We start from the raw sequence: 8,434 nt of genomic DNA on the forward strand, positions 1-8,434 counted from the left end.
AATTAAAGAAAGGACAGAGAAGTATGACACTATGTGATGGCATAGACCAGGTCTGAAATACAGAGTGCCTGTAATTGCAGAAGAAACAAACAGGACCTATAGAGGATTCAGACTTCTGAAAATTGCACTAGTTACACACAGGGAATATTAGAATAGCCAGCCTAGGTCTGACTAAAGTCCACCTTCTCCAATAGCCTTTTTGCCACAGTGGCTAATAGCAAACATCTAGATGAAGTCTAAGAACATTGCAAGTATGTGCCAATGTTTTCCTAGAAGACCCTACCGCCCTACAGCAAACATCTGCTTAGTGTCACTAAGCCAAAAGTGGTCCTGTTGAATTTAATATCTTCCGATGTACTTTCCTTCCACAGTCAGAAGTAGTTGATTCCACAGATACTATAAATTTATACATAAAAAATCACAAAGGCCTTTGCCCTCCCTGTCACTACATCAGTGAATTTGCACGGTCACTACTAACACTGCATGAAAGCAATTCACGTACTCCTAAGAAGGTATGCCCACTCTTTACAGAGAGGGGAGATGAGACATGGAGTAGCTCAAGTGCTGCGCCAAAGGCCAGTGCAGGATCAGCAAAGCAGAGATTACAGACAACGCTTTCCAAGTTCAACGTGGGTGACCTAATTATTGGACCATCATTCTTCTTTACTGCTGCCTCCAACAAAAATGCTGTTTTTGGAATGGTTAGGTGTTAAGTATTTCACCTTATTGAATATACATGGTCTCGATTCTCGTATTTCAGGCTTTAAGCCCCAGAAGAACCCTGTGCTTTCACTAACGACTGCATCAAACAGGAGCCTCAGCAAAGTCAGTGACGTTACACTGGGGCTGAACACTGTGTGGACTAATAACAAGCCCAAATGCTTCACAAGCAAACTGGCACAGTGCACACATTCTGTCTTCTGCATTCAGTTAAAAGATGTGTTCCCCCCCCGCCCATAATCCACGCAGTGCTCGCAGGAGGCTAGCAATGTTTCGTTTGCATCCCTCACACCACTGCTGATGGCGGTCTGTCCTGACGCAGACAATCCACAAGGCCTTTCCTTTACAGATCACATTCTACTCGGCGCTATCAGAAATCTTTCTGAATCAATGGGCAATTAAAATAATTACCTTTAATCATATTCTTCAATTACTCCACAGTACTGAGGGAGGACTCACAGAGCTGGGACCAGATGCAACCATATTCTGTTGTGATTAAAACTGGCTGAAATGCTCCAATGAATATAAAACACTGACTATTCACCCCTTTTGGGAACAACCCCTGTATGTTTTAAGCTGCTTGATATTTAAACTCATTAGAATGACACCAGGGAAGCAACGGAAACCTGTGGTGAGTGCACAAGGCCTTCTGCAGGGACCCCTTCAAAGGATTTGCCACCTTGAAATGCATACAAAACACAAAACAGCTACTTAGAAGAAAAGGCTGCTGCGTATTTGCAGGATAAGCAGTTCTAACAGCAACTGGCAAAGCAACCATGAAGGCTGGGCAGGCTGGTTGGTGAATCTGCCCTTCACACACCGGGTATCTCTGACAGCTCTGGGACTTTGCTATTCCAACCCAGGTCCCTCTTTGGGAGGCTATTGGCATCTTTTTGTCCTGAGGGAGGGGGTCCTGAACCTCAGGTCTCAGAGGTTACAGGTACCCGGCTGTTTCCTTTGGGCCTGTCCCCACTGGAGGCTTTTGCTCCTTCCTGCCAAAGGGATGCGGCACCCAAAGTAGAGCTGGAGAGGCTGAGGTACCTCAGGAGGTCCTGGTGTGAGGAGCTGACTGGATGCGTTTGGTAAGGGACTGGGGACAGTGGCAGGTTCGCAGGGACTTGGCTGGGGATGCCTGGGAAGCTGCTTTTTCAGATAAGCAAGCTGATGATATAAAGGAGAACTAAATATAAGAGAGAACTAACTGATGTTGGGAAGGGGGGAAAAGTGATTGCACAGGAAAAAGCAGGATATGTGAATTTACGATCCCCTCAAATCACTGCTTTAGCAGAGTCAGGAACAACAGAAAAAGCAGAGTGCTGCCAACAGTCATCATTTAACTTGAAGTTTTGCACTATCTGATACTCTACTTGAGACACTAGGTCTTCAAATCATGTGGCTGTGGCAACACCCACTTTAATTTAAAATATACCTTGCTCTTGAGGCTGTAGAGAACAATTAGAAGCTCCAATCTCTGCTATATCATGAAGGCTCAGAAACCAGGAGATCAATAGTACTAATTAAAAAAATCAAAACCCTCTAAACTGTCAGGATTATTTTGAGCATGCTTATGGAATTTTGAATTCTCAGGGTGATGAACACAAGCTCAGTAAACAGGCCCAAACCTGCTTGCTACCGGAGAGGCAATTCCTTCCCTGTGACACACACAAGTCCAAGAAGGTCCTGGCTTACGAAGGGCAAAAGCCTAGCCCTGCATCTCCTCTCAAAATCACTCCAAGATGTAGTGCAGAAAAAGCCCACTGCATATTGCTGGGAACTCACGTGCAAATGATTTCCACTAGAGACTGGCAGAGGTTTAGAGTAATGAAAAGTATGCATTGGCATTTAAATGTAAATGTCGTGTATACCCAACTACTAGGCAGTGCCAATAGTAATGAGTTTGCCCATTTCCATTCTGTTTCCACCCACTACATTGAGACCTCTCTTAAACTTATCCAGCAAGATCACTGCCTTAGTCCTGCATCCCCTGCATAGAAATGATTCCTACAGTCGGTTTCCCTGAGTACTGTCATCCGGATACCAATGCAGCACATTAATAAATAATTTAGATCTAATTCATAACATTTTCCAAATAATGTTAATGAGACAACTCAAATCTAGTTCCTGTTAAATAGTGTCATCTACACCTACAAGAAGGTGCAAATGGAAAATTATTCTCAACCCCACATGATAGAACATCGACAAAACCAATACACTTTTCATTCACTTCTACCACCCGCCAGGCTTTTCAAACAAGGTGATGAAAGCAGGCAACACCGTACACAGAGTTCAAACATTAAGATCAAATTTTGACACCCTTACCCTGTGCTCTTCATGAGTTAGACCGAAAGACACTCAGATCAGATACTCATGAGAGGAAGAGCAAAAGACCTTGTTTGGCACCTCAGCACCAGCTTCATCCCCGGTCTGTGCCCAGATGGAGCAGCCTGCAGCTTTGTGCACCAGCACACATCCCACCCTTGGCTCTTCTGTGCTCATTGTTGGAGCTTGAAGCTTGAGCCACAGCAGCACTATGGCCCAGCAACGTCCACTAAAATTGAGCAGTCTCAGTGCATATGCTGAAGCCTTCTCCTAAAGGAGCGTAGACTTGTGCAGTGTAGTCCCTTAGGTACACCACGTTGAAGGGCTTAGACACACCACAATCAGAGTTGAGTACAGCTACAACTGATTTTAATTTCTCCATTGAGTTTAATGGCAACAAGATGAAGCTGTGACTGGACCTTCTGTGTGAGCTGTAAATGCCTGCCCACCACGACTAAGGAAAAATAAAAAATTCATCGCATGTCCTTGATTATTCAGTAAGTAGAAACCAGCCATTGAACTAGAAGCCTGTGGATTTTCAGGCATCCTTCTTGGGCAGGTGATGCTGTTGATCTGAAGTGGGCCGAGGCTTAGAGCATGTGGGGGAAAGCAGCAAAGGGTGGCTGTGACTGCTGCGTGGCTCGTCTGCAGCAGGAGGAAGGAAACCACACAAGGGTCAGGGTGAATTCAGAAGCGGTACCAAGCCGCAAACCAAATAACAGCTGCTAGTTCTCTGCTCCCAAGCCTTCCTACTGATTTATTTATTATCTCCTCCTGCGTAATTTGTCATAATCTCTGGCTCGTCAGGCCAATTAATCATGCTTCAGAAAAAATGAGATTTCTCATAAGGAGATTATCTGTCTCTGACAAACAAGGGATAATTCAATTAGCTTCCTTTTCTAAACATTTATTAACTGGTTTTGGTAAATTAGTCCTTTTTGTAATTTAGCTATAATTTAGGAAGATTTAATATGTCATTAGGCACACCGAATTCTGTGTTAATATAACATTATGGCTGAGATTTTAATTGCCCCAGAGTCAGGAACTGTATACATAAATGGTTTGATTCCCACATGGAAGCGGCTGATAGGAAGTACACAGGGCTCTACAGAAACTCTCCTTAAAATCCCTTCTTCCGTGAGTTAAGTACATGGAGAATAGGATGCTTTCTCTGACTTGGGTAAGTACTCTAATAATTCATTGAGAAAGAGAAATATTTACATATTTGCAGAATTTCTACATACTACAGAAATTTATAGTATCCATGGATTTAACTCTCCTCACACTTCCTGAAGTTCCTATTTTCCATACTGCAATTTCCTGGGAAAATCCTAGTATCTAACAGTAGTACCCGACTGTAGCCTGTCAGCTGGGAATTTCTTCTCTGTTTCATTCTGGAGGAAAACCTAAAAAGGAATTATGCCTTTCAGCCCTTTTGGACACTGCCAATTGATACTAATGCAATGGCATTAAAGAAGTCGATGCAACTTCATGCTGAGGGTAAAAATCAGCCTCTTTCATGTTGCGGGAAATCAAGAGAAAATCAAAGCAATTGAGTTGTGCGGATGTTAAAAGGCATAAGAGGAGAAGCAGACCCAATGTTAAAGCAATGTTAATTACTTTACCATAACAGGGTCATATAGACTTTGCCTAAACTGAAAGTGAAGAGTCAGCTTAAGCAGACTAATCCCTACACATTGCTGGCTGCAGCCTGACTGTAGCGTGGATTCAGAGCATCATAACCGGTCACCGGAAAAACTGAACTCAGGGTATCTCCTGCTACACCAGGCAGTAATCTGCCCGTGGCAGACCGTTTCAGAGTTCATGTTTGACAGCATGGATCCACCATAAAGTGCTAGGATTTGGGGAATCTTTTCTTTCAGAGAATCCTGGAGCTCAGGCCAAGGCAGCCTCCTCCCACCAATGTTTGAATAGGTTGGCCAGTTTCTATCAGAACTTGACAGAAGGGCAGAAGCCTCCAAGACAGTTACATTCCAGTACATTTCATGAATACAAGCAGATAGAAAAAGACCTTATTAGTCCTCTCTACAGTGTGGATCCTAGTGCCTAAGAAGACACAAAGCCCCATTTGAAGCTTTTCCCAAGGCTGGGCCATTCTCTTGATCACTCCTTATAGATTACCTGACACCTAATAATAGCCATAGCCTTATTTAGCTACTAAGTCAACCAAGCGCATAACACAAATCTGTTAGTTCTGCTACACACAAGACAGATCTGCTTACACTTGAAATACACATCTCCCAGCAGAAGTAGTAGGAAAACAGCCACAATTTAAGACAAGCCAGTTCAGCCCATCAGACTGGCACAGCCAATACATGCCAACTCTGCGGTAAACCACATTTAAGAAAACAGAAAGGTTTTTATCACAGGCAGCTGCCTTTCCGACTGGTACCCATTTACAGCTCAGTTGACCAAGAAAAGCCTCAAAGCAGTGAGATCAGACTCTACCTGTCTTGAAAACACTCATCGCTAGCACAACAAGGGAACTTATACCTCTGGCAAAAAGCCAGGTGTTGTAACCACTCTGCCATCACACACTCATTTAGGGAAAATAAGAACTTTCCTTAATTTTATTTTATGGTTAAGATACTCCAGAACTCATTAGATGCCATGCTGTTCACTAGTTTAAAGCCATAAATTCATATTTGAAATAAATTGTATGAAACTGAGGCTTTTTCATGAGTTATTTCAAGTGGTAATAGGAGGCATAATTCTGCACACAGCTATATACCAACAAAGACTGGGAGTAACTTGATGGAATTACTGCAGGAAAGAGCAGCACAGACAGGAGGAGAGCACAGTCCATTTATTTTTTAATTCAAAATATTCCTATATTTAACTACAACCCCAAACTCAATAATTATTACCATTAAGGGATTTATTAGGCAAGGATTGCTCTGGAGAAAGCCCAGCTGACCTCAGTGGGAATTCTGCCCAAGTAAACTTCCCATTGGAGTATGCAATACTACTTGCATGCTCACACTCATGAGCATTAGCAGAGCCCAGACCCATATTGGAAAACTATTTCATTAGCTCTCAAAGGTGTCATTAGCAACAGAGGTGAAGCTTTAAAAACTGTTGGGACAGATTCCCTCTGTCCCTTTTTGGTCTGTACAGTGTCCATTAACACTCTGCAAGCAGCTGAGAGGAATTCACAGCCCTGGGCTTCAGGGTGCATTAAGCTCTTCTAATTTTCCTCCTCCTCAATGCCATTGCAGGGCATGGAAAAGAGGGGTGGAAAGGTAAATGTCCTGGGGAAAAAGGAGTGTTCACAGCATGTGTGGAGCTGTGCCTTTAAAAAGTGCTGGTATGAGACGCATAGAAGGAAATGTTCAGTTCTATGGAAGTTCACGCAGAGCAATGCTGACACGTTCAGATATCACATTTACAGTCTGTCAGGCTCCCAGACTTGGTGTTATCTCAGGACAAAGTACGGTATTGGGGGAGAATCAAACTATTCTGCAGGAATGAATGATGGAGTGGGTAAACTCCCTACCAGTGTAAAAGCCCTTAGAGAAGACCTGCACAGTTTCTACAGCTACAAACTATGAATGCTGTCAGAAGGATACTGGACAGAAAGTCAATTTATTTCTGACAAAAGTTGGATCTCAAACACTTGAGGGTTTTAATAGTTTTCAATTAAGACAGCCAAGAGGCTCACAATGAAAATGGATTGCAGAAACTTAAGGAGGACTGCATTCCATGCAAAAATGGAACAAGGTTTGCCAACGCAGGGGGAATGGAAAGTATAAAATGCGAAAGAGTTTGTAACAGATCTAAGACTTGAAAGATGAACATTTTTTTCTGGTGGGGGGAGAAAGGCAGTTGGGGAGGATGAGAGTTGGCTAACCAGGTCCCTGATAAGAGAACAGTTCTTCACTGGCGTTAAGATGCACACGTACATGGAAGTCAGAGACGGGCTCATGAAAGACCCAGAAATAAACTCTGGCAAAACATCTGGAATCTGCCAAGCAAAGGAAGTCACCCAGACTCGACTGAAGCTTACAGACTGCAGGCTGCTCTGATACTGTAGCCATGACAGTATATAAAAAAACGTGTAAGTAAAGAAATCAAGACAGGGCCTGCCCATGGAGCTCAGAGTCCAAAACATCAGTACGTGACTCGGCACACAAGCCAAAACCATGCCCAGAGTTTGAAACAATGCGAGAGCCATAATTCTTGAGGAGATGGCAAGCAAGGCCTTGCAAGTTCAACGATGGTAACATCAACACTGCTGCTTCTGGGGAAGTCTGGGCAGCATGGCTACAAAACATGATCTGGCTGCCAGCTGTGGGATGCTTACTAATTTTGTCTCTGGTGTGCAAGCCAATGTAATGCCAGGAACAGTATTAGCACTACACTGAGGATAAAATAGGTCAAATTAAGGCCCATTAAAGAACTATAAGAATTAGATTTAGGGACAGTTAACAAACTGGAAACAAGACAATTTTCTAAGACTTGTTGAAGAAGGAAAATCTTACTGCTGATTTTAACATGATAAGTCTGATCAAGACAGAGCACCCATCAGAGAAGGAGTGACCAAAACAACTAAAGAAAACTTTAGGGACACCTTTCAGGAAATAAGAAAGCTCTCGAAGAGTGCTGAACAGAGCTGAAAGGACACAATTACTCCAAGGCACAGGCCCCCAGGAAAGCTACCCTTGCCCTAAAAAGGAGGCAAGCTTAGGCCTGTTTCTCTGGGAACACAGGGAAGAAGTACCAGTCCAGCTGTTGAACATCTGTTCTGGTTGCTGCAGGGGGCAAAACAGACAACTCATGGAAAGCCAGGAAGTCCCTAACAACATGTGCTGATATAAGCAAAATCAAAGTACGGCTCAGGGTATTATAATTTTTAAATATAAATTTTAAGTGTGCTTTTGCACATTTTATTAATCCACAGAATGTGCAGCATTTAAAAATGGAAATATCATAGCTAGAAAAAACTACAGATGTTAGTAATTAGTGGCACATTACTCACATTTCATTGTAAAACAGATGTGTGTATTATTTTAATTATAATGACTAATATAACATATGCCTTAGACATATGTATAAGCATAATGTTTTCTGTGAGTCAGTGCTTTAAGTATGATTTTGATTTTATTTGCTTTCCTAAGTTCAGTGTTGGAGAAGGAAAGTATATTTGGTACATGCTAACAGATCAAAAGAAGCAGAGAAAGTCTCTGTGTATTATCGGAAACCTGTGTTTTGACGGTATGCATTTGCAACTGGTAAGCAAAACGTTATGATCTCCAGCTTCACTCAGATTACTTCTTTTTAATGATAATACTTCCCTACCCTGAGGCTATACCACAAACAATTACGGACCATTTTGGAGCCTGCATTGTGTGCTATTATGTTTAAAAGATAGTAT

This window comes from Pygoscelis adeliae, unplaced genomic scaffold (assembly GCF_000699105.1).
Source record: "Pygoscelis adeliae isolate BGI_AS28 unplaced genomic scaffold, ASM69910v1 Scaffold190, whole genome shotgun sequence".
Classification (NCBI taxonomy): Eukaryota; Metazoa; Chordata; class Aves; order Sphenisciformes; family Spheniscidae; genus Pygoscelis; species Pygoscelis adeliae.